Source organism: Saimiri boliviensis, chromosome 9, assembly GCF_048565385.1.
Source record: "Saimiri boliviensis isolate mSaiBol1 chromosome 9, mSaiBol1.pri, whole genome shotgun sequence".
In the NCBI taxonomy this organism is placed as follows: domain Eukaryota; kingdom Metazoa; phylum Chordata; class Mammalia; order Primates; family Cebidae; genus Saimiri; species Saimiri boliviensis.
This window is the reverse complement of record NC_133457.1, coordinates 55,657,165-55,685,068: the sequence shown is the minus strand read 5'-3', so window position 1 is coordinate 55,685,068 and position 27,904 is coordinate 55,657,165. Positions and strand designations below refer to the sequence as shown.

The window sequence follows — 27,904 nt, the reverse complement described above, 5'->3', positions numbered from 1 at the left end:
TTAGTAGGTAGAAAAGGTTAACAAAAGACACTGAATCACGGATTTATCTGATCAACGGTGGCTAGAACGTCTCCATCTGGGAATTCCAGCCAATTTCATGTACAAAAACTAGCGGCCCAGAACTTGTGCTTCTCTAGATGAATGGGAGAATCTTACCAAAAGTAACACAGAATGGCTACAATGGGAAAATTCCTTACAAAAGGCAAACAGGTTCATGCCTTTACAGTTGTAAGGGCTACAGGGCCCAAGAGGAGCTCCTCATACATATTTTAATTCCAAACCAAGGATCCCAAATTAAGGACCCTATGCCCCAAGATGTCTGCCTTATGGTTAATAGTAATGCAACTGGAAAAGACATTTTCTACTTTTATACCAGCCATCTAATGGATCCACTACCTTTTGTCTGAACTATTACTCCACTAGAGGAAGCCCCACAAGGCTTTAATCCCAAAACAATAACCCATCAATTTCTCAGTGAGGAAAAACAAATTCTGTGGTGGGGGTTTCAAATCTAACCTGAAAACTTCCTAATTGACACTTGGACCACTTTCAGAAAAAAAATTTGTAAGAATTAGTCCTCTGTGTTATCGCTATTTCATCTTGCTTCTCCCATGAGAATCTCTCAAGTCTACTGAAACACCTCTTCTCAAACTCCTGCTAACTATATGCTCTGCCAACTGTCTATGTCTCTTTCTTGTCATCGTGATCCTGACTCTGCTCCAAAACTCTTGGAAAAAAAAATAATAACAGAAGACAAAACCAAAACGTTTGGTCTGTCATTTATTCTTAAAAACAGAAACGAACAAAAAAGAACCGATCTCTATAAGACAAGATTAAAATATTCATGCAGAGTTCTGGCACATAAAATGCTGTATAGACTAAGCATCCCTAATCCAAAAGTCCAAAATCTGAAATGCTCAGAAATCCAAAATTTTGAGTACCAGCATGATGCCACAAGCGAAGGTGAAGAGGATACTGTTAACACTGCAAAGTGCCTATAGATAACATATGTGATGGGTTTATTGAAGGACTAGAAGAGAATGCATTTATCACAGAATAAGCAATTGTGTCAGTTTATAAAATCAACAGAGACTTCTAAGACAAAAAACATTGTTACTGAGACAGGTGACTCTGGAGGAAACATGAAGTCATCCATCAGAATACTTCCTCATTTCTAGAGAAAACACTTGCTGGTCACCCAACTACTTCTGATATTTCTTCTCACTTAAATAATACAGTGAACAATAATCTTGTAATCAAAGTAAAGCATTGTAGGTAAAGAATGAAAGCCTGGCATTGCTTATTGGTGGCTTTTTAACAGCTGATACAGGCATTCTGGAGACACTACTGTTCTGTTTAGTTACCTTGAACATTAATATGATATTAATGGTGCATCCTAATTTTTACTGTTAAGCACTTATTTGTGAGTAATATAAGAAAACAATTGCTTATCAGTAGCATAATAAATTTAGAGTCAGGAATGACGGTGATGGCAAATAGCCACAGATTGTCCACATGGGTGATTGAGATATTGATACTTTTGCTTTCTAATGGTTCAATGTACATGTTTCATACACATTATCAAAAATATTGTATAAAATTATTTTCAGGCTATGTGTTTAAAACATAATGGAACATAAATTTCATGCTGACTTGGATCCCATCCTCAGTATATCTCATTGTGTACAGGCATGCCTTGTTTTATTATGCTTTGCTATATTGTGATTCACAGATGTTCCATTTTTTTAAACAAATGAGGGCTTGTGGCATCCTCGTATTAAGGAGTCTATCAGTGCCATTTTGTAGAACAGCAAGTTTTACTCTGTCACATATTGGTAATTCTCACAATATTTCAGAGTTTTTCACTACAATTAATCTGTTATGGTGATCCAGGATCAGTGATCTTTGATGTTACTATTGTAATTGTTTTGGGATGCCATGAACCATGCCTGTATAAGATGATGAACTTAGTAAGTGTTGTCTGTGGTGTGACTGCTCCATAGAGCAACTACTCTCCCATCTCTTTCCCTATACTAGGGCCTCTCTATTCCTTGAGACAAAACAATATTGAAATTAGGACTACAAATGCCTTTAAGTACTCAAGGGAAAAAAAAGGCTCATGCATCTCTCACTTTAAGTCAAAAGGCTGGAAAATATTAAGTTTAATGAGGAAAGCATGTTGAAAGCAAAGACAGGCCAAAAGCTAGACCTAGATTCCTTCGATAAATCTAGGCAAAGTAAATTGAAAACCTTCTAAAAAGGATTCACCATTTTAGATATCATTAAGAATTTTTGTGATTCATGGGAGGAAGTCAAAATATTAATGTTAACAGGACCTTGGAAGAAGCGAATTCCAACCCTCCTGAATGATTTTGACTGGTTCAAGACTTCACTGGATGAACTACCTGCAGATGTGACAGAAATAGCAAGAAAACTAGAAATAGAAGTGAAGCATGAAGATGTTACTGAATTGCTGCAGTCTCATGATAAAGCTTAAACAGATCATTGTTTCTATAGATAAGGAAGGAAAAACGGAAGCCATTTCCCAGGTGATTTTAATATGTCCCCTCCTGCCCCCAACACATACAACCTCAATTATAGATCTATGAAATTTTACCTCATTCAGATAAAAATCTATCTGCTATAGGAATCATAATACATTCAATCAAATGTTCAATTTACCAATATAAATAAGACATAGCTATTTTTTTCTCAAATCTCAATTGTAAACCCAAGTAAATTTCCTCTATATCAAATTCAAAATAAATCCGAAATATGCTATAAAAGATTTTTAAGTTATAGATTCTCATTTTCACAGAAGGAATACATAACGAAAATAATAGCAATTGTAAACTACAAAAATATCAAGAACAATTGTTAAGTAAACACATAATAGTGGAACATTATAAAATCATATTCCTGGCTGGGCGCGGTGGCTCAAGCCTGTAATCCCAGCACTTTGGGAGGCCGAGGCGGGTGGATCACGAGGTCAAGAGATCGAGACCATTCTGGTCAACATAGTGAAACCCTGTCTCTACTAAAAATACAAAAATTAGCTGGGCATGGTGGCGTGTGCCTGTAATCCCAGCTACTCAGGAGGCTGAGGCAGGAGAATTGCCTGAACCCAGGAGGCGGAGGTTGCGGTGAGCCGAGATCGCGCCATTGCACTCCAGCCTGGGTAACAAGAGCGAAACTCCGTCTCAAAAAATAAAATAAAATAAAATAAAATCATATTCCTTAAAAATATAGTAACAAATAGTTTTGTAAAAATCATTAAATGTTTACATTTAGATGTTAAACATATAATCTAGATAATCTTAATGATAGAATGTTTTTAAAAAGTATGGAAAATCTGGAGGAAATATGCTAAGATACAAACATTTCCTCTTTAAATTTTCTACAATAAATGTACAATAGATAAACTGAGTTTTTAAAATAATTTTAAAAACCTAACAATGTACTTTCTTGTAATGAATCTGTAACTAAAAACACCTGCATGTTCATCAAAGATGAAATTTTATGCATACCTTTCCAAGTACTATCCTCTTTATAGATTTTAAGCCAAATTTCTTGGATCCTATAGTAGACTGTGTTGATTGGTATTATGGGTTTCTTGGCTACAGGGAACTGGTTAGTTCAGTGGGCTCAATATGAGTGGATTAAAGTTCAGTGACTGAAGGATTCAGTCATTTCTGTAGCCATCTTGTAAACTTAATAAGTTTCTGTCACATGGGCTGAAATTAGAGAAATTAATTCCAGGCTTGCACAAAAGATAAGCCTAGGACCAGATTGATAAAATATGTTGCAGCAGAAATGTCCCATAGATACACATGATCTTCATTAGAATTACATGTAACCTATATGTACTTAATTGTATCTTATACAGTTAGTCTTTTAATATTTAAAATTGTAGTAAAACAGGATGTCATGTGGCTTACAGTTAAGTCATTTTGATAAGAAACTTTACATTTATGAAAACAGACTTTAAAAAATAAGTCATATGTGCAAACACACACAAATATAATTCAAGGAGTCAGCAGTGCATACATTTACACAATACATTTATACAAAAAAAAAAAAAACCTTAGTCCAATTCCCATTTCCCATTCAAAAGGCAACCAGACATTAGATTTTTTGTCTTCTAAGAGATTTTCTAAACATATATAAACTAATCTATACAGTTTTTATACAATCAATACAATTTTGTCTTTTTCTTTTTGTTTATTAAAATGTCTTGATGTTGATTACATTTCAGTCCATATAACCTTATTCTTTTTAGGGACAGCAACATAATGAATTTATTTATTTATTTATTATTTTTTTAAGGAGGAAGGAGGATCCAGGAGGAGGAAGGGAGCAACATAATAAATTTAACTGGCTGCTTAATGACAAAACTTAAATTGTTTCCAAATTCAGGCTATCACCAAAAACGCTGAAAAAAATTATATTTTCTTCCTGTGCATCTGTGCATTAAATTCTTGGAGGCAGAACTGATGGATCGAAGTTTTGTACATTTTTTAAAGATACTATCAAACTGCACTCTAAAGAATTTGAATCAGCCACGCGCGGTGGCTCAAGCCTGTAATCCCAGCACTTTGGGAGGCCGAGGCGGGTGGATCATGAGGTCAAGAGATCGATGATCAACATGGTGAAACCCCGTCTCTACTAAAAATACAAAAAATTAGCTGGCGCGGACACGTGCCTGTAATCCCAGCTACTCAGGAGGCTGAGGCAGGAGAATTGCCTGAACCCAGGAGGCGGAGGTTGCGGTGAGCCGAGATCGCGCCATTGCACTCCAGCCTGGGTAACAAGAGCGAAACTCTGTCTCAAAAAAAAAAAAAAGAATCAATTTAGACCCCAGACAAAAAGTTACATTCCTAATACAATATTTTATCAACATTTGTGTAGTTGTCAATCTGATATGTAAAAAAAGTTTTCTTTTCTGTATATCTTATAATGAGGAGGCTGAGCCACTTTTATTATTTGTTTGAAAGCAACTTGTAACTCTATTTCTGTGAACTGCCTGTTTGTCATTTGTTCATTTCACTGCTAGCTTTTCATTTTGTTTTGTCTTGTCTTCTTTATATGAAAGGTGTTAACATTTTATATTAAAATTATCTTTTCAAAACTTAACACTTGTCTTTACTGCATTTTTGTCATGCAATTTTATTTTCTTTTTGAGACAGGGTCTCTTTCTGTTACCCATGCAGGATTGGCTTACTGTAGCCTTGACCTCCCAGGCTCAATCAATCCTCCTGCCTCAGCCTCCTAAGTAGCTGGGACTACAGGTGGGTGCCACCATGCCTGGCCAATTTTTAAATTTTTTTATAGGTGTGCTTTTGCCATGTTGCCCAGGATGCTCTCAGACTCCTGGGCTCAAGCAATCTGCCTACCCCAGCCTCCGAAAGTACTGTGATGATGGGCGTTATCACACCACCCAGCTTTATCATGCAATTAAAAACAAGTTTTGCAGTCCAATTTTGGACGTTTTCCTTTTCAAAGAATAGTATACCTGTCTCTTTCATCCTGAAGGATGAGTACTATAAAACTGAATTTTAGTACAATATTGTCATATATGACTATGAACATTTCTGTATATTTTGTTTATGAACATTAACTGGTTGTAAAATCTCTCAGGCAAAATTCTTCACTACTGTGCTTGCAATAAATATCATAACCATCAATATTAGGGAAGAAGAAAAAGGAAGGGGATTTTAAAGGAAACAGTTGAAAGAGGACACTTAGAAAAAATGAGACAATATCGAAAGCTTTGTGAAATACAATTTCTTCTGTAGTAAGTGATAACTAATATATTCTAGGAGACAATATTCTGTATAAATTACCAATCACTATCAATTTTTCCTTATACACATTATAAATATATGTAATATCACATTACTACCCATAATATATAATTCAGCCTATATTCCAAATTATTTACAAAAATATCATTACTACACCACACTACACACACACACACACACACACACACACACACACACACACAGTGTGTGTTTCAACTTGTTCTTTGTTCCACTTTGTGTTTTAACTTTAACTTCTTATATGCTTTGGATATATTTCCAAGTTAGAACATTTAGAGCTACAATGTTTTAAACTGTATATTAGTTCACTTTTGAATATACCACAAAGTATGTAACCAATTCTCAATCAGTGGCTACAGAATTGTAGCCATGTTTTCTGTATTGTAAACAATTCTACTTTAAACATCTTGACAGAGATTTTTATTTGTACACTTGGGAGCATGTTTTGCAGAATAAATTCCAATAAGTAAATGAACATTTGTAAATCTGAACAGCTTTAACCCTAAAAAGTTTTACCAATTCACATTTCCACTAAAAGTTTGTAAAATTATATTTCTCTCGTTGCATTTTCAACACCAAGTTATCAGACTTTCAATATTTGTAAAATTAATGCAAAATTTGATGTCTTTATGTTTCTTTGGATAATTAATGTGGCTAAGAGTCTTCACTCTGCTTAATATTTGCATTTCTTTTGCTTTGACTCTTTTTTTTCTACTAACAATGTCCCCAGTTTGTATCCTTTTTGGGGGATGCAAATATTAATAAAAATCATGTCCCTAAATGAGTCCAGGTTTTTGTATTATGCTTAGAAATGCTTTTCCCACATGCAATGTGCACAGATATCTATTCAGGCTTTCTTTTTTCCTTTTTAGGCTGCATATTTAGATTTAAACTAGTAAGCCATCTATCCTACATTTGTCTATTAACCATGAGGAAAAGTTTCAGTTTTATTATTAGGTTTCCCAAATAAATTCCCATTTGTCCAAGCACACTCAATTAAATGTTATTTCTTCTTCCCCACCCACTGATTTAAAATGTATGCTTATCAAATGCCAGCTTTCCTTTCATTCTTAAATGTCCCTTCAGTTTCATTTGCATATCTGGTAGTAGGTCTATTCTACTGTCTTTTAATCAACACAGTTTTGTAACACCTTTTGTTATATGAAGAAGTCTCCACTATATATGTGTGTGTGTGTGTGTGTGTATATATATATATATACATATGTCAAAATTATATTTTATAAAATAGGTATTTTTATATTTGCAATATATTATACATAATATTAATATATAATGTTTGTTTTTCCGCATGAGCTAAACAGTACAGTTAAAAACAGTAACAAAAATATTCAGTTAGGATTCTATTTATATGTTGTTTTAGAGAAATGGTATCTTTACCTAAAAAATGTTATGTATTTTATTGGATTCTCATGCATACCTTTCACATCTTCTTAAAAATAACTTCTCATAATGTGATTATGTATCCAGAAAATATAACTCAACTTAAAAACTATTAAAACTAGCAAAAGGCTGCTGAGTAATGTAGTTAAATACAAATGAAGTATATGAAAATCTATTATCTTTACACTAGGAATAATCATTTGAAAATTAAAAATGAAGAAAAACATTCACAATAGAGACAAAAATTATAAAATGCAAGGGAACAAATTAAATAGGGATAATTTTAGAAGACTAAAATTTTATTTAAAGGCATAAAAATAGAGTTTCAGATACAGCTTAATAATGGCTGGGAGGGTCGATATTATAAAAATGCCAATCCTTTAACATACAAACTTAATGGACTTCCAACTGGAATCTTATTTTTTTAATGAAGCTAAGCAAAATCATATTAATTAAAAATATTTGGTCAGATATAGTGGCTCATGTAACCTCAGCACTTTAGGAGGCCAAGGTGGAAGGATTGCTTCAGCCCAGCAGTTCAAGACCAGCCTGAGCAATATGGTGAAACATTCAATATGGTGAAACACTCAATGTGTTAAAACACTGTAAAAAAAAAAAAAAGAATAACTTCTCAATTGTGTGTTATTTCATGCCAGACTGAATTTTACTTTGTTCTACTGTATTATCTAGTTTATGCATAAACATCATTTGATTCCTACAAATTAAGTATGATGCAATTGGACACTCTGATAAATTCACTTACGGTTCCCATCAAATTTCAGTGCTTCCTATGGACATTAAGGTATATAATCACATCGTGCATAAAGTGATAATATGTTCCCCTACCTGTTGTCACTCGCCCATAGGATTCAAAACCATGTCACAGAGCGTAATAATTAGCATTCCTGTGTTTTTCAAATTTAATAATGGCAAGGCTACTAGTATTTCACAGTTAACCATGAGAGCAGATAGACGGAGGTTGTCTTCTATGACTATTACAGGAGAATGTAATCTAAATTATGAAATCTACTCCCCTTTAAACAGTATCAAGTTTGGTGTATGATACCTCCATCTGTACCCATTTTGGTGGCTCCATTTTAACTGCAATATAAAATTAAAAACTAAATTGCAGATCCTAAGGGAAGATAAACAAGGCCACAAAATAAGAGAAAATTTTAAGTCTTTAAATATGAACGTTTTATTTTTAGAAACAAATCAACCACAGCCCCAAATCGCCCCAGTTTGCCAGAATTTACAATGTGAGAGAGGGTTCTCTCCAGTCACCGCCTCCAGTGGCCTGAGCACGTAAAGAAGTTACCATGAAGCATTTTTACCCGCGAGGGCCCAGGCCTGAGTCCCTGAGAGCCGCGCCGTGGAAACGCCAGTTAGAGACCCAAGAGAAGCCCAACCAGGCGACCTGTCACGCCCGAGCAAAACGCGAGGGAGGCGCCCGTGAAGCGCGGCCAGATCCCTAACCCTGGGCTGCAAACAGCTCGCGCCCAAACCCGCTGCGTCTTCACCGCAGACGCGCGCCCGACACCACAAAACTTCTGCAACCACCTGAGAATGCAGGACGAGAGCCCTGTCCCGAACTGCCGGCGCAGGACGCCGCGCGACCCCCGCGCCTCCCCGAAGGCACCGCGGCTTCGGGCCTCCCCGCACCGCACCCTCGGCCCCACAGCCGGGCGCCCACGCCACCCCGTCCTGCTCTGCGCCCGCCTCTCCGGCCCCACTCACCGCCCGCCCCGCAGACTGCTGGGCACCGGCGACGCCAGACGCAGGGTCTAGTAATATTTGCAGAGAGGAAAGGGAAAGGAGCGGAGGCAGGGAAAGGAGACGGAAGGGGATTTTTCAACTTAGAAACAGCGCGCGCAGGAGGGCGGCGAGGCGCGGGGTCCGGGGGTGGGTCAGGCTCGCCTGGACCCTCCTTCCCCTCGCGCGGCCATCCCGCCCCGCGCTGGGAGAGCTGCCAGTCGGCGAGTACGTCTTCCTGGAAGGGGTGGGGCACAGTGAAGTCCGCTGAAACCCAAAAGCCTAGGGGGAGGGAGAACGGAGAAACCAAGTTGTCACTGCTCTGATGAGGTGAAAGAAAAAAGCCACCCCACAGTCACTTCCAATCAGAGGGGTAGGTTGCAGGGCCTGGGAAAAAGGAGATTTGCTGATAGATTACTGTGCCTAGAGAGAAAATGAAGAAACCTCTCTTTCTCAAGAGCCTTTTTTGATTTGCACTGGAGCCCACCCCGAGGTCCTCGGCTTGGCAATACAGTGCTGGCTGGAAACACCTGGGCGCGGGGCCCAGGAATTCTGATTTCTTTTCCACAGGGCTGGAGGAGGCCAATTTGATCTTGGAGGGAAGGAGGGAGAGACGCCAAGAAAGAGGGGAGGGGGAGCAGATTGCCCATGCTTTCTGACGTTGGGAAAAAAATGGCATTTGTTAATTGCTTATTTTAGGCGCAAATACTTCTTCAAACCAATAGGATTCAGTTCTGTGGTGATGCTTAGGGAGAAACACAGTACACTGACAGGAAGTGGGAGAACCTGAAGGTCCTCTGACCTTATAAAGAATAAGAACTGGACAGAGGTAAGTTTGATTAAGCTCTGAGGAGTACTTGGCAGAACCTCACTGTGGGAGAAGGCTGGATAAGGGAAGCGATGTGGGAGTGGAGTTCTAGAATTTTCCGTTTTTCTTTATATGTGTGTTATTTGTTAATATTCCTGTGAGAATAGATTTAAAAATTCATACTGTTCTTTTCAGTAATAATTGCACAGAACATTTTTCAAATGCAGACATAGTGGTTTATTGAAAGCATAAAACAAAGAAACTGGTGGTGAAACTACAGTAAATTATAATAATGTGTTACCTTTGTTTTAAATTTATGAAAGAGGCCAAGTAATTGAGCTTATGAACGTAAACATCCGCAGAGGCCACATGAAAGATGCCAAAAATTTCAAGAGCAAAACATGTCTTGTGAAACATACTGCTTTGTGTGGGTCAAGATGGCCAGGGGGAGACCTATGTTAATTCTAGCTGAAGAATTATAAGCTTGCTTGGCTCACAGTACACTGAAGTTTATACACTGAACTAAACTGTATTGTTGGTGCAGTTAATTATAAATTAAGCAGCAACACCAGGCCTAAGGTAAAGACCATCCCAGAGCGCAGTAACACCTGGGAACACCTCGGGGTGGTTGCAGAGCAGGCAACACTGCTCCGGTCTCACGAATGCCTTCCCAACATCGAGACTGCATGAGGGCCTCCTAAAGAGGGCTTATGCAAAGATTGCTGAAGGGAGGCGACCTCTGCTCACAAGATCTGGGAGGGTCTTTGCAGATGGGAGCTGGCAAGGAGGAGAAAAGCCTTGCAGGGTAGAGATCACGGAACACCTCAGCCTCTGCCTGGGTTCTCAGAATATGGAGTGAGTTTAATTGCTCTATGTCCTCAATGCTCCGCAGATAAAAGCCCTGTGATGCACGGGGTGTAGTCAGACCTGGTTTCTTCTCATCCGCTATACTTCTGATGCAGCCGCACCCTGATAACCATGCCTTAGAAGGATCTCAAGTGCTGTAAAGTGCTCACTAGTTTAGCATGTCTTAGAAGGATCTCAAGTGCTCTCCCCACCCTGGCTATCTTACCTGCATCTTCACCATCCCCTTTCATGCCCATAAGATCAAAGGGATTATGCACGTAATAAAAGTGCTTCCAGCCCAGAGCTCAGGGCCGGTGCGGTTCCCATGCTTGTGTTGGTCCCCTGGACCCATGCTGTAACTTCTACTTTTGTGTCTCTATTTCCTTTTCTCAGGCCCTCGTCACTGCCAGCACTAAGGGCACCCACATACGAGGATGGGCTGGTTCCCAACACTTTGAGGGATTAAAATAAAATCAGGTATGTCATACAACCAAAATCACAACTTTTGAGGGGAAGAAGAAGAACTCAATCTCCTGTCTTTCTGAAATTTCCTGATGTGATGACTTTCCAACTTGAACATTTCCAGGGATGACAAATTCACTACTTTTTATACTAATCCCATTTATACTAATCCCATTTTAGTTGCTCTACTGCTCTAACCTGTATTTCTTTGTGTTATTTCCTTTTCACTGGTTGTTCTTATGTTACCACAGTATACTTAGAATTAATAATGTACCACTTCACATAAAGTTAAGAAATTTATAACTACAGTTCCTCAATTATTGAACTCCTGACCTCAGATGATCCACCCACCTCGGCCTCCCACAGTGCTAGGATTACAGGCGTGAGCCACTGTGCCCAGCCCCTACAGTTCCTCAATCTATGTACAAATGCTGTCAGATTTTAGATACACATTAATTATAGTCTACACAACAAAATGTTTTAAGTTTTGCTTAACTAGTGAGTTGTCTTTTATAAAAATTAAAAGAAAAAATAGCTTTTATATATTTCCACATATACACAATTTCCTGTCCTCTTCATTTTTTTCTTATAGATCTTAGTTTCACCTATTACCAGTTACCTTCAGGCTAGAGACTTTCCGTTAGTATTTCTTGTTATTTTTGAGACAGAGTCTCACTCTGTCCAGAGTTGCCCAGACTGGAGTACAGTGGCACAACCTCTACTAATTGCAGCCTCAACCTCCTGCGCTCAGGTGATTCTTCTGCCTCAGCTTCCCAAGTAGCTGAGATTACAGGTACACATCACCATGCCCAGCTAATTTTTTGTATTTTTTTGGTAGAGATGGGATTTGGCTCTGTTACCCAGACTGGTCTCAAACTCCTGAATTCAAGCCATCTGCCCACCTTCACCTATTAAAGTGCTAGAATTACAGGTGTGAGCTGCTATACCCAATCCTTTTAGTATTTCTTGCAGTGCAGAACAGCTACAAATTCTTTTTAGATTTTTTTAAATCTAAAAATGTTTTTATTTTGTATGAATGTTTTAATGATATTTTTACTGGCTACAGAACTTGGAGTGTACAGATTTTTTATTTTATTCCCCAACAATTTTGACCTCCATTTTCATCTGATAGTATTCATATTAATGGTTTTAAGAATAACTTTTTATCATTGGTTTTCTGCAGTTAGTCTATGATGTATGGCTCTTTTTGTATTTATTCTACTGTGGTTCTCTGAGCTTCAAAGATACATAGGTAGGTATTATTCAACAAATTTGAAAAACTTTCAGTCATTATTTCTTTAAATTACTGCACTGTCCCCATTTCTCTCTCTTTTCCTTCTGGAAATTCAGTTCAATTAATTGTATGTTGGACCATATGATATGGACTCACAGCTCACCAATATGTTATTTATATTTTTCTGATTTTTTTGCTCATTAAGTTTAGTAATTTCTTTTTTTTTTTTTTGAGGCGGAGTTTCGCTCTTGTTACCCAGGCTGGAGTGCAATGGCGCGATCTCGGCTCACCGCAACCTCCGCCTCCTGGGTTCAGGCAATTCTCCTGCCTCAGCCTCCTGAGTAGCTAGGATTACAGGCACGCGCCACCATGCCCAGCTAATTTTTTGTATTTTTAGTAGAGACGGGGTTTCACCATGTTGACCAGGATGGTCTCGATCTCTTGACCTCGTGATCCACTTGCCTCGGCCTCCCAAAGTGCTGGGATTACAGACTTGAGCCACCGCGCCTGGCCAAGTTTAATAATTTCTATGGATCTCTCTCAAAAATATGCTGACCCTTATTTCAATTTGCTGTTAAGTCCATTACAAAATTATAACACTTTTCAGTGGTAGTATTTCTATTTGGTTCATTTGGGCAGCTTCTCTGTCTTTGATGAGATTTCACATCTGTTCATTCACTAAGACCATCATTTTCTTAACTTTTTAACTTATAGTAACTGTTTGATAAGGTGTAGATATGTGTCCCTGCCAAATCCCACGTTGAAATGTAATCCCCAGTGTTAAAGGTAGCATGTTGGGAGGTGTGTGGATTATGAGGAAGAATCCCCTGTGAATGGCTTAATGCCACTGCCTTGGTGATGAGTGTGTTCATGCTCTGGTACAGGGGTCCCCAAACTACGGCCCGCGGGCCGCATGTGGCCCACTGAGGCCATTTAACTGGCCCCCGCCGCACTTTAGGAAGGGGCACCTCTTTCATTGGTGGTCAGTGAGAGGAGCACAGGATGCGCTCCTGGAGTACTGTATGTGGCAATGCCGCAAAGCGCAGCCTCACTCACGTACAGTACTACTTCCGGTGATGCGGGACGCATGCGTCATGGCTCCGGAAGTGCATCATGTGACGCACATCCGGTCTGTGGCTGCGACACCCCACATCACCAGAAGCAGTGTGAAATAGCAGAAGTAGGAAGAAAGGCAAAGCACTATAACCATTACTACACAGTACAATGGCCCCCAAACTCCCCCAAATGTACAACAACATAATGGCCCCTATAACCTCCCTTTGCCCTAAAGTCTCCCCCCACATTACTACACATCGTGTTTCCCCTGTTATAAGACCCTGTCTTATATTAATTTTACCCCCAAAAGACAGGGGCTGTCTTATTTTTAGGAGGTGTCTTATAACAACGGAAACATGCAGCAGTGGGCTTCCCACAGAAGAGGCCCACCGCTGCTGCAGATGTCCAGGACGCTGTATACACAGTGCCACAGGCTGATCACCGCCATCCCTGTATACAGCACTGGAGGCAGTGCTGGGCCTGTGACACTGTATACCGCTGTCTGGGATAGTGGAGGCAGCAGTGCTGGCTGTGAAGGGGGTCACACCTTGCATAGTCCGGCCCTCCAATGGTCTGAGGGGCAGTGAACTGGCTCCCTGTGTAAAAAGTTTGGGGACCCCTGCTCTGGTAGTTCCTATGAGACCTGGTTATTTAAAAGAGTGTGTCCCCTCCCCCCTCTCTCACTCCAGCTTTGGCCACATAATAATCCAGGGCACACCTGCTCCCCCTTTGCTTTCTGCCATGATTGTAAGCTTTTTGGTGCCTTACCAGAAGCAGATGCTATTACTGTACAGCCTGTAGAACCATGACCAATTAAACCTCTTTTCTTTACAAATTACCTAGTCTCAAGTATTCCTTTACAGCAGTGCAAGAGCAGCCTAACATACTGTTTTACTACTTTATACCAACATGTGTTTCACCTTGTCATGATGATAAGTCATGATTTTCTTTTACTTACAGTGGATATTTTAAAACTATATACAGGACATTACAAATAATTTTTCTGAGTTATGCCTTCTTCCTCTACAGAGAAATCATTTTTTTGGTGGGCATTTGAGGGCTGATCACCTTTAACATCCAGAGCCATTAGTTTATACTTTAAGGCAGAACTACTGAATGCCTGAAGATTTTACTAGCCTCCTCTATCCTTGATGTTACTCAGATTCCAAACAGTATTTCATTTGCTGTATGCAGCAACTGAAATCTTTGTCCAGTCCTTTCATCTGCTGCCTTCTGCTGGTATCACTGGAGTGTCCCCAATAGATTTACAGTTCCACGGTCAGTCAAAGATTTGAGGATTTTTAATTGACAGGTATTAATGTTATTGTCTCTCTGTCTCCCTACTTTCTGGGATTACTCTTAATTTATAACCACGCTGGTAGTCTGAAATCTCTACACCAATATCACAACTCAATAATTCTAATGCATTCTACTTGAGTTCTAGCTATGTTACACCTGAGAACTGGGAGTACCCATGGGGAAAGTGTCTAGCATCACCACAAAAAAATACCTGAAGCTGGGTAATTTATAAAGAAAAGTGATTTAGTTGGCTCACAGTTCTGCAGCCTGTGCAGAAAGCATGGCACCTAAATATACTCTGCTTCTGGGGAGGACTCAGGGAGCTCTCACTCGTGGCAGAAGGCAGTGCAGGAGTAGGTATGTCACATGGGGAGAGAGAGAGCAAGAGGGAGAAGGGGAAGGTCCCAGACTCTTTCAAACCCTTTCAGATTTCACGTGAACTAAGCAGAAACTCAGTTATCATCAAGGGGATGGTGCTAAACCATTCATCGGGGAGCCATGTCCATCATGTAATCACCTCCTACCAGGCCCCACCTCTAATATTGGGAATCACATTTCAACAGGAGATGTTGAGGGGATAAACATCCAAACCGTTTTATTCTACTCCTGGACCCTCAAAAATTATGTCCTTTTCACATTTTTAAATACAATATTGCCTTCACAATAGTTCCCCAAAGTCATAACTTATTCCAGTGTTACTCTAAAGTCCCAGATTCCAAGGAGCAAGTTTAAAGTTTCAGTTGAAGGTAAGTTTCTTTCCACTTATGAGCCAGTGAGATCGAAAACAAGTTATTTACATACAAGGTGCTGTGGTGGCACAGGCACTGGGTAAACATTCCCATTCCAAAAGGGAGAAATTGGCCCAAAAAAAGGGGGCAATAGGCCCCACGCAAGTCTGAATCCCAGCAGAGCAGTCATTGAATCTCAAATCACCAAAATCTCCTTTGACTCCATGTCCCACATCTGGGGCACACTGATAGGAGTAATGGGCTCCTAACACCTTGGGCAGTTCCATCTCTTTGGCATTGCAGGATATAGCTTACATGGCTACTCTTATGGACTGGAGTTGGTTTCCTGTTTTGGTTCCAGGATGAGTTTGCAAGCTGCCAGTGGCTCTACCATTCTGGGATCTGGAGGCTGGCAGCTCCCTCCCCACAGTTCCATTAGGTAGTGCCCTGGTGGGGACCCTGTGTGGGGGCTCCAACCCCACATTTCCCCTCTGTATTGCCCTAGTAGAGATTCTCTGTGAGGGCTTTGCCCCTATAGCAGACTTCTGCTAGGGCAGCCAAGCTTTCTTATATATCCTCTGAAATCGAGGGGAAAGTTGCCAAGTCTTCTTCAAACTTGCATGCTGTGGGCCTGCATACTTAACACCACATGGAAGCTGCCAAGACTTATGGCTTATGTCCTTCAAAGCAGTGGCTCAAGCTATGCCAGAGGCCCTTCGAACTACAGGCAGCTGGAGAGGCCAGGATTTCGGAAACAATGTCCAGAGGCTGTGTAGGGCATCAGGGCCATGGACCTGCCCGACTAAACCATTCTTTCTGCCTAGGCCTCTGGACCTTTGATGGTAGGGTCTACCTTAGAGATTTCTCAAATGACTTCTAGATCTTTTTCTCATTGTCTTTGATATTAGCACCTGGTTCCCTTTTAGTCATGCTCATCTCTCTAGCAAGCTGCTGCTCTGCAACCTGCTTATATTTCTCTCCTGAAAATGTCTTTCCCTTTTCAGCCACATGGCCAGGTTCTGAATTTCCAGATTTTATACTTTGCTTCCCTTTTATATTTAAGTTCCAACTTTAAGTCATTTATTTGCTACAATAAATGATGATAAACAGTTAAAGCAGCCAGACCACATCTTGAATGCTTTGCTGCTTATAAATTTTTTCCACCAGTTATCCTAGGTCATCACTCTTGAGTTCAAACTTCCACAGAACCCTAAGTCATGAACACACTGCAGCTAAGTTCTTTTCAAGGGTGTAAGAGGGACTACCTTCACTCCTGTTTCCAATAAATTCCTCATTTCCATCTGAGACCTCCTCAGTCTGGACTTCACTATCCATATTTCTATCAGCATTTTGATCATAACCATTTTACCATTTAAGAAGTTCCAAACTTTCCCTCATCTTTCTGTCTTCTTCTGTACCCTCTAAACTCTTCCAGTCTCTTCCCATTACCCAGTTCCAAAGCCATTTCCACATTTTCAAGTATCTTTATAGCAACACTCCACTCCTGGTACCACTAGTCTACATCAACATGTTTTTCTGTTGCTACAAAGACATACCTGAGGCTGGCTAAATTATAAAGAAAAGAGTTTTAATTGGCTCATAGTTCTGCAGGCTGTTCAGGAAATACAGTTCCTGCATCTGCTTGGCTTCTGGTGAGGCCTCCGTAATTTTTACTCATGGCAAAAGCCAAAGCAGGGGCAGACACATCATATGATAAATAAGGGAATAAGAGAGAGAAGGGGGACGTCTCATACTCTTAAACAACCAAATCTCATATGAAATAACTGAGTAAGTACACACTTATCAAGGAAATGGTGCTAAACCATTCATGTGGAGGTGGGACCCAACCCCATGATCCAATCACCACCCACCAAGCCCTACTTTCAACATTGGGAATCACATTTCAACATGAGATTTAAAGGGGACAAATATCCAAACAGTATTACCAGTCAGATCCCTTACAGTTTCTGTCAGCTTTTGATTGTTCTCCACTGCCTTCAAATGGTTTTTATATTTTATGTTTTTCCCAGAGTTTGTTATTGTTATCTAGGGAAAGATTATTGCAATCCAAGCTAACTTATCATCATTGGAACTCCAATTCTCACAAACTCATAATTTTTAAAAGCACTTTATTGTCAGACATACCGAACTGTTAGAAATCCTGTTATTAAACTAAACCTACATGTATTCTTTGTACCAAAAGAGAGTATCTTTCTTACTTACTTAATATAATAACCCTGTAAATTGCTGTAAATAGCTATTAACTTTTCCTTAAGTATTTTCTTCCTAAGACCAAACATCCTTATTTCCTTTTGCTGTTTCTATTTGTTATAATTGCAGATCCCTCACATTGAGATTACCTTCCTTAGGTTTATTCATTGCCTTCTAATATTTGGTCTGATGTTTAGATAATACAATAAGATGTCTATAGGTCTCTATTAATGAGGCCTAACTGCATTAGTTTTAATGGCATATTAATTATTCATAGTATTATGAGTAATACTGTATTTGTGGTTCATTAAACACCAACGTTAGTTACCCTAGAGTCAGTCTCTAAATTCAACAAAAAGTACACAAATGTGTTGAGAAATGAGAGCAGGCTGATGTTGTGGGTGGAGGTAGAGGAATATAGTGAGAGAAAGGCTCTTTCTAGCACCTGAAGTAATGGCTGGCGGCTTTGCCAGTAAACAATATAAAGCAAATGGTCCATCGTTTTCAATACTACCCTCATACATAAATATTTTGCCACTGCCTTATCCTCATTTCTCCATCTGGTTACATTCCATTCATTCTCCCAGATTAATTTTAAATATTAACCACTTTGGGAATCCTTCCATGACCTCTCCATTCTGATTTACTGAGTACTTTGAGCTGTGTTCTATACTGTGCTGGAGATTCAGTGGAAAATAAGACAGGGTTTCTGCCCTCCTAGAACTTACATTCTTGTTAGGTCAGAACCAATAAATAAGTACTCCTGTCACAGTTGCAGCTTCCTGAGAACATTGGAAAAATGCTCACCTTGGCTTCAGTGTGGCCTAGCCTGAGACATAGTAGAAGCAGTAGTAGTAGTAGTAGTAGTAGTAGTAGTAGTAGTTATATCCCAGCAGATTAGCTTTACTTCTTGATGAATAAGATGAATATTCATCACTGATGAATATATATATATATTATATATATATAATGTATATATAAAGGGGAATTTATTAAGTATTAACTCACATGATCACAAGGTTCGACATGGGCCGTCTGCAAGCTGGGGAGCAAGGATAGCCTGTCGAGGCCCAAAACTGAAGAACTTGGAGTCCAGTATTTGATGGCAGAAAGCATACAGCACAAGAGAAAGATGTTAGGCTGGGAGTCTAAGCCAGTCTAGCTTTTTCATGTTTTTCTGCATGCTTTATATTCGACGGCAGCTGATTAGATGGTGCCCATCCAGATTAAGGGATCATTTGCCTTTCCCAGCCCATTGACTCAAAAGTCTCCTTTGGCAACACCCTCACAGACACACCCAGGATCAATACTTTGTATCCTTCAATTCAATCAAGTTGACACTCGGCATTAACCATTGCAATTACTTTTCCATGTAGTCCAACCATCTGGTATATATACACACACACTGATTTGGTATATCTTATATTAAATTTCTAATTCTATTTCTTAGAAAGTCTGTTGGCACAGAAATAGTTGGGTAAATCTTACATGTTATTAAGATGAATTAATGAAAACATTTTCATTTAGGTTCATTAAAAACAATAATTAATGATCACACACTGGTCTTTACAAACTCCTTTTGACATACTTATCTTTAATGTTTATTAAGGCCAAGATGAGTAAAGAAATTTTATCAAATAAAGATGTGTAAACATAAATTGTGAGAGGTTAAATAGTAAGTTCATGAGTTTGTCAAATGTTGTTAAATGAATTCATTAATGTTGTTGTAGAAAGTTAACCTACACATTCTGACTTTAAGTCCAATGCCCTTTTTACTACATCATGTGATATCCATTAAAAAGAACACCACCACCTTAAATAGGAAACTGCTGATGTTCATGCAAAATAAATATAAACAAAAAAATTAAAAATGAGCCCATTAGCTCCATGCGCAGTATGATTCAGCCATCTCATGTGGCTGTGAAACAAATTGATGCCAACTTAATATATGTTAGTAAATGTCTAGTATCCAAGAAAAGAAAGTCACATCTTTTTACTATATTCTGCAATGCTAAGAATGTGTCTGGAATATCATTTAGTTCTTGGGCCTTCTCTTAAATGAAGTTGTAAAAAGTTAAAATGTCTTAAAGAATGGCCATTCTAGCAAGAGAGCATGTGGATATGGCTTCATTTGAAGAACAGCTGAAAAAAGGGATATGGACATATTTAGTCCAGAAAAAAAGAAGTTTCAGGAAGGAGGATGAGTGGGTCACTTGTCATGTACCTAAAGAACTATTCAAAAGTTACTTTGCATCTCAAAGTGTCAGAGCTAAGAACAAGGAATGTCATTTTTAGGTGAGGACAACAGTTTCCATCTAATATATCACTTTCTAACAATTAGAACTCTTCAGAAGCTTTAAAAGGCTACCTCAATCAGACACAAAGGGCTCCTGTGAAGTATGTTGTACAGAAGGCTCCACACTGCATGATTCTTACCCAGCCTTCAGCAGTTTAACCAGAGAAGGGAAGAATGGAGGGGTTCAGTTTTTAGTGCAAGAGATCATACCCAATACCGTAATCATGAAAAGAGCTTGTCCACAAATGGTTATGGTGGTTTAGATAAGTTATATCAATCATGATATTTTACATTTGAGAGGTTGGGTACAATATATTTACTCTCTTTCTCTTTTTCCCTCTTTTATATGAATAGTTGAAATTAGTATAACACATTTCATTATATCAAAGTACACTTTGGTGTTCAGGAGACAGACCAGAAGGCAGAGGTTTCAGTTAATGTCCTCAGTTTAGAAGCCACATCTTTAAGGGACAGAGTGACCTGGAGCGAAAATTGTCATTTTTGGCCTGCACCATCAGGTTAGAATAGACAGCTATTCCTGCACAACCCTCTCTGCTGAAACCCATATGAGGCTGACTAAAACAGATCTTGAACTGCTCAACAGGTCAACTGGAACTGGAGATTTTGTAGCACAGATTTATATCTTTGCAAAGGCTTTATACTCTTTAGTTTGGATACTTTCACTCTTTATGTGGTTCTGTAAAGAGAGAGTAGATGTTAGGTCCCCAGGATTTGGAGTCAGACAAGACCAGCTGTGTCCCTTGACATGTGTGTGTCCCTGTATATGTCCTCTTCTGTAATAGTAAAATATCAGTAATGTTTACTACACTCAGTTGAAGATTGAGATAACCATACGTATGGAGAGTTTAGCACAATACATAGTAAATATTAGGTGCTGAAAAAATGTTGTTGATTTTTAAAATTATATATATGCTTCTTGTTTCAAGCAAGTATGAATCCACAATCAAGGATAACTTTATGAAGAGCCCAAATACAGCTTTATACCCAGCCAAGACTTTTGGGATTGCTATTTTGCCATTTGTCTACATGAACTGTTGTTTATTGAACAATATGATCTGTAACACAAAGTTCATTGTAAAAAAAAAATGAAATAAATACTTGTTGTAAATGTTATCTGTTGGAATACAGAAATATCTTTATTTCAATTGGTGATTTTATTTTATTGTTTTCTTTCAGATATGAGAAGGTGGAAATGAAGAGAGTACTGTGGAATTAAATCAAGGTGTATGTATATATGTCTCTGCTTCTATACTTTGTGTGTGTGTGTGTGTGTGTGTGTGTGTGTGTGTGTGTGTGTGTAGTTTTGGTTTCTGTAGCAGGAGGCTTTAGAAAGGTGGTGACTGCAAGGTCACCCTGCCTTTCATCACTAACTCCTACATGTCTGCTAGTCCTAAGTAAAGCAGATGTCAATGTCCATGGGTGTCTGTGTGCAAGTGAGGCACTGTGTTCTATGGTGGCTATGGTGTGAGCAACTGATGCAGAACCATGGATTCAGACTGGATGAGACCCTGAAAGCTAGGATTCACATACTGAAGCCAAGAAGAAACTGAAGCATGCACAGATCCTTCCCACAGAGCATAGGTGGATAGGAGTATTTGCATATTTGACTGCATCATGATGAGTTTTCTTCAGATATCTCTGAAAAAAACAGCTGACTTGCTTGCTTTTATTCTATCATCAGTCTTTTCAGAGTAGAAGCCAAAGTCCTCACAATGACCTATATGATCTGGTATCTCTGACCTCATCTCCCATTCCACTGTTATTCTCTTTATGCTCTTTTGTGTCTTTCTGTTTCTTAAACTTCAAGACTACTCTCCTATCTCAGGATCTTTGCAATTATTGTATCCTCTTTCTCAAATAGTATGCAATTTTCTCATTTAAAATGCATATATTTATGAATGCATTTATTAAATTTATTTTCTGCTCCTGCCAAACAATATTATATCCAATAGTCATGGAAAATGAAAGAGTAAAAAAAAAAAAAATCTATGCACAATGGAGACAACTTTAGGATTTAAAAATACATTTAGTAAGAAATGTATTAGGCCTTCATGAAGGAGACTAAAATTTCAATAAATGTTATAAAATCTAGGAAATGTAGGCAATGCTTTTAGATGAGAATACTCAAGATTTTAAAAATCAATACATAGTAATTAACATATTACTTTAATCTGCAAAACCCATAACTTTTAAAAAATTCACTAAAATTATCTTCAAATAAATGGGGCAAAATAAATGCCCAGGAATAGTTAAAAAAAAATATTGGAAGTGTAATTTTGCATATAGTTCACAGTAACAGGGCCACTAAATATTATTTTACAATGACTCAATACAAAAAATAATTTTTCAAGTCATGGGCATTCACTTTAAAAACTTTATTTGGCAGCAACTCAGTGCTCTATACTCACAAATATATAAAAATAATCAAAAGTTTTGCCAATCCATGTTGTTATGATTAGGATGTTTCCTCCTATTACCTCTATTTCACATCTAGTACATAGCTCCATATAAGAATAATGGAGATTTGTAGGAAGTAAATATGTAATATTAATGGTATGGAAGAATATCACAAATAGAACAAGGTATGTTGTTTTGAAACCTCTTCCTAAATATTAATTATGGATTTGTACCGCACACCTATATTCTTAATTCAAACACTTGTGTAATGAATAGCTACTTAAGCAGTGAAAAAAAAAGTTTTGCTAATCTATTTTTTACTTTTTCTTGTCTGACCTTTTCAGTATTTCTTCCTTTCATAATTATCCTATGATGAATGTAAAATCCTAGAGAAATAGGACTAGTAGAAATGGGTTGGTCTACAGACCCTAAAACATAAACAATGCAAAATTATAGAGCATTTTAAAAATAAGTCTGTTACTTCTCATGAATATATAAAATTAGTTTGTTTTCAATGTTTGTATATCTTTTTTTCTGATTAAATGTATATTACCTTCTGAGGATAATGATTTCTGGACTAATGCTACAAAAACAACAAACAACAAAACAAAAGACCCCATTCATTTCTCACTCATTGAATTTAGTCAGCTGTTTTCCTTTAACTTTCCTAGCCCATTGACCTTGTTATAGTCACAGTGAAAATACCTAATATTTTTCCTAGCTGGGGATGCTGGCTTACACTTGTAATCTTAGCACTTTGGGAGGTCAAGGAGGGCAGATCACTTGAAGGCAGGAATTTGAGACCAGTCTGGGCAACATGGTGAAACTCCATCTCTACCAAAAATTGAAAAAAATTAGCCAGGCATGGTGGCATGTGTCTGCAATCCAGATACTGGCGAGGCTGAGGCAGGATAATCCACTGAGCCTGGAAGATGGAGGTTGTAGTGAGCTAAGATCATGCCACTGCACTCCAGCCTGGGCGACAGAGGAGTAAGACTCTGTCTCAAAACAAAACAAAACAACACACAATATATTTCCTGATTGTGAAAATTATTTATGAAAATTCAAACAGCACAGAAAAGAGGGAGTTGGTCTGTCAGGTGAAAACATACATGCTTAAACATTTCCTTGAATGTAGATCATGAGAGAAAGTTCAGTTCATTCTTAATTTCAAGATTGTATTTGTCAAATACAAAACATACACACCCATTCTGGCAGTATGTGAAAGTTGGACTTGACAATCTGGTCTAGTTGATTCCATTTCAACTAACCACCCTGTAGCAGCATATTGTGCCAACCTTTGGGCCCTGGGCAGACAGATGCTGCATTTGTGGATTGAGAACATGCTTCCTCTTAGGTCCCTCCTCTTTTGTCCTGGCAGTCCTTCTGTCACTTCTATTCCTTTGAAATGTCTATCTCCTATATCTTCAACTTGTTCCTTTTTTTTTTTTTCCTTTTCTGTTTTCGTCCTCTTAGCCAAAGGCTTATCTCTCCCATCGAAATTAATTCATCTATTATATCTACTTCTCCGTACAGTCAATATTTCGTCTTATTTCTTCTCTTCTTCCCTATCAAGAATATTATTGTATTTAATCTCCTGTTCATTTCGCAGCTATTTATAATCTGGCTTGCTCTCTTATTTGTCTGTGGAAATGATTTTGACATAGTTCTCCAGTGACCTTTGGATTTCCAAATTCAGTGGAAACAATTCAGACTTTATTGTACTCTCCCTGGCTCTCTGTTCCCTGACATCATACGCTTCTGGTTCTCAGACTTTTGGAAGTATTTGCCTCTTTCATGACATCTTTTCTACACAACCCTGAAATGTTCATGTTCTCCAGGATGCTTTACTTGGCAAACCTCTACTGGATAATCTCATCTTTTTAAATGTTTTCAGTGATTACCCACATATTAAAAATCCCCAAACTCTCGTTACCACATACATGTCTGTCCTCAGCTACAGACTCACAAATCCGGCTAGCTACTGGACATTTCCCTCTGGTTACCACATGACATTCTAAATTCAACAGTTTCAAAAACAAACTGATTTTCATCCCAGATATATTCATGTATGTTCTTTGTCTTGATTGGTGGCACTGTAATCCACTTAGCTAGAAGCCAGAATTTTCCCCAAAAACTTCTCTAAACTTTACTAACCACTTCTAATCAATTGTTACATATATATCGATTTTGTCTCTCAAGTATTTCTCAAATTATTTTTCTCTTTTATCTTCTTAATACCACTAAGTTATTTAAAGTGTCTTCATCTAATAGACAGTTATGATGATATAATTAAAATACAATTCTAACCACTTTAGTACCCTAATTAGATCCTTTAGTGTCTCGTTGGCACATACAGGATAAAGCCCAACCTCTTGGAATGTACATGTGGCTCCTCTGCCTGTCTTTCACCTTCTCTCTCATCACTTCCTAACACTATGTTCATCAAAACCCAGTTGCTAGCAAATACCTCATATCCCATGCTATCTGTCATATCTCTTTCTTTACTCATGTCATCTCTTCCTGGAATCCCTTTCTACTTGTAGTCCCTATTTCTGCCCTTTAATTGTGTAACTCCTATGTAAGATTTACCTTCAGCCTTACTCCCAAAGCCTTTCTAACCTTTTCTTTGTTGCTATCTGTTATGGTTTGGCTGTATCCTCACCCAAATCTCTCTTGAATTCTCAGGTGTTGTGGGAGGGACCTAGTGGGAGGTAATTGAATCATGGGGGCAAGTCTTTCCCATGCTGTCTTTGTAATAGTGAGTAAGTCCTACAAGATCTAATGGCTTTATAAGGTGGAGTACCTCTGCACAAGCATGCTCTCTCTTTTTTTTTTTGCTTGCCACCATCCACGTAAGATGTGACTTGTTACTCCTTGCCTTCCACCATGATTTTGAGTTATTCCCAACCATGTGGAACTGTGAGTCCAATTAAACCTCTTTCTTTTGTAAATTCCCCAGTTTTGGGCGTGTCTTTATCAGCAGTGTGAAATGGACTAATAAATACACTCTCTTTCCATCATCCCATTGTGTAAAATAATCTTTCTATAGGTTCACCAGTGGCTCTCTCTATCATCATTCTCACATGTATGGTACAATCAGCCTTGTGGGTGTATGTATGTGTTTATCTTCCTTATAAACTATAGTAAAGACTATGTCTGTGTTGGTACTTATAAAACCCCAGTTCTTAGCATATTGGCTAAGATTTAGTGGTTGAATTCAATATATAACTTTTTCTTTTTTAAAATAAAGATAGGGTCTCACTGTGTTGCCCAGGCTAGTCTTGAACTCCTGGCCTCAGTGATTGTCCCACCTGAGCCTCTCAAAGTGCTGGGATTACAGGCATGAACAATCATGCCCAGCCTCAATACCTATCTTGGATGGACAAATACATTGTATCTTTTACTAGAATTCTGGAAGAGTCACTTAGTGAGTGTTAATTAAACAAAAAGTAGCACATTGTCACAAAGGGCATATTGTTTGTTCCATTTTTCTAAATTTCACCTTGTTTTAATTATATTAAATCTGTATTAAAATTTAATGAATTAAAATTTTTAAATACCTCCTGAAAACTGACAATCACTGAGCACATATTTCTTAAATTAAATCTTTCAGTGGCATTTGGTATACTTTTTTTCCCCATTATGATTGTACACATCTGAAGAGGAAGGTAAAACTAATGTTTATTTAGCTATGTTTATACATTCCTACCCTTTACACTAAGGGGGTTTTCAACAAGATTATAATTGTTCTTGGATATAAGAACAAATATGATAAATGTTACTACATCTACCCCTAGATTAACCATGAGCCAGACATGTCTAATAATATTCCTTAGATGTTTATTTTACATTTCAGTGTTTATTTTGTTATGCTAGGTAAGCCAAGCCTTAATTGATTAATTCAAATGGTTGGATAAATCAAGATGTAACTGAGCTTCCTATTGGTTAAAAAAAAAACAAAGATGTGTTGTCAACTGCAACACATATACATATAAAAATAAATATAAAGCAAGAACACTTTTCAATAAAGATTTAAAGAAAGGCCTGGAATGGTGGCTCACACCTATAATCTCAGCACTTTGGGAGTCTGAGGCAGAACTATTACCGGAGGCCAGGAGTTTGAGACTGGCCTATGCAATGTAAAGAGACCCCATCTCTAGTTTAAAAAAGAGTTCAAAATTAGCCAGGCAGGCTGATACATGTTGTAGTCCCAGTTACTTTGGAGGCTGAGACAGGAGGCTTGCTTTAGCCCAGGAGTTTGAAGTTTTAGTGAGCTATGAAGCTATGATTGTTACCATTGTACTCTGGCTGGCCTGAGAGACAGACAGAAAACTTGTCTCTGAAAAAAAAAAAAATTAAAGAAAAAGAAAATATTTTATATGAATCCTATATTAATAAGTTCATAAAATATAATACTTTGAAATTGACTTTTGTATTCCTGGCTGTTAACTCTGAATACCTCAGAATAGAAAATAAATTTACATTCACATACCAGAGGGTGCTTTTCAGATCAAGGAAACTATAATTTAATCCCATATTTTCTTAAATCTATGATATCTTAATCTCACAACTTTTGACTGCTAATAGCCATGGCTGAGAGTTGCTATTTTAGCTTCTCCCAGTTCTGTGTATTCACAAAGATTTTGAGTCTAAAGGTCTTGAGACTACTAGATTCACAGATTACTGCCATATTCTGTCTTCTTGATTTATCATTTATCCCAACTAACCATATACTTATAAAATGGCTTTATTGATACATAATTTATATAGTATAAAGTTCACCTTTTCACACTGTCAATTCAGTCGTTTTTGTTATGCTCACAGAATTGTGCAAGCTTTACCATTGAGCAATAATAACTGGCCCAAGACACACAATAGTCTGGCTGTCATCCCAGACTATCCAAAATCTTACGTTCTTGGCCTGCTAATTCTTAAATTCCATCACCATCTGTTTCCGGACTTTTGATTCTTTATTTTTCATTTAACACTTGCTTTTGCCCTGGAGACTTGGCATTTGTCTCTTGTCTCTAATTAATGACAGCCTTTTAAGGACTTTGACTTAGAATTGTTCAGCAGAGCTTTCATTTTGCTCACCTCTGGAAGTTCTCCTGCCTTACTTGTTCTCTAAGAATCTACCCATGGATACTGCCACTCTAGCAAGATGATTGTTTTCCTATAAGGAAGTCAAACATTTTGCTTCCAATTTTTGCTTCTTTGGATTCAGTCTTGATGAAGCTATAGACACATGAATGAACTCAGTCTCTCTCTTGAAGATGAAGGAAAAGCAGAGTTCTTGTTTAGGAGAAATTTAGGGCATATCGTCAGAAATTGGGACTTACTTCAAAGCCAAGCAAATTAAGATATAAGGTACACCACAGTGGGGTACAGATAAACTGCCTGGGACTCCTGATTCTAGATCACCCCCCCAGGGCTTCACATGGTGATTCTGAGCATAGGACAAACCAGTCACAGAATTCATATTGGAATGGGAGAATGCGTGTGAGGGTGCATTTGTAGGTGCCACTTTGCTATAGACATTGTTAGCACTGAAAGAACAACATACAGAGA

The 27,904-nt window shown here is 38.2% G+C and overlaps 1 protein-coding gene and 1 long non-coding RNA gene across 8 annotated transcripts in view; one reads left to right on the top strand and one right to left on the bottom strand.

Annotated features, from left to right (window-relative positions):
• PLSCR4 (phospholipid scramblase 4) overlaps positions 1–27,904 on the bottom strand; it is a 110,265-nt gene that overhangs the window by 64,048 nt on the left and 18,313 nt on the right. For 3 of the 5 annotated variants that reach the window (XM_074405911.1, XM_074405912.1, XM_010341560.3), the window contains exon 1: positions 8,961–9,189. The exons of 1 other annotated variant lie outside the window; for it this stretch is intronic. The gene's annotated coding sequence lies outside the window, so the exon portion shown is untranslated. Of the gene's footprint in view, positions 1–8,960; positions 9,191–27,904 lie in introns of those variants that run through there. One more of the 5 variants, XM_074405916.1, reaches the window with a different exon arrangement.
• The window catches only part of LOC104651839 (uncharacterized), a 40,279-nt gene continuing 21,464 nt past the window's right edge, over positions 9,090–27,904 (top strand). Inside the window, exons 1-4 of one of the 3 annotated variants that reach the window (XR_012519250.1) lie at positions 9,090–9,203; positions 9,675–9,804; positions 11,023–11,106; positions 21,113–21,160. This is a non-coding gene — a long non-coding RNA (uncharacterized LOC104651839). The other 2 variants (XR_745278.3, XR_012519249.1) reach the window with 2 other exon arrangements.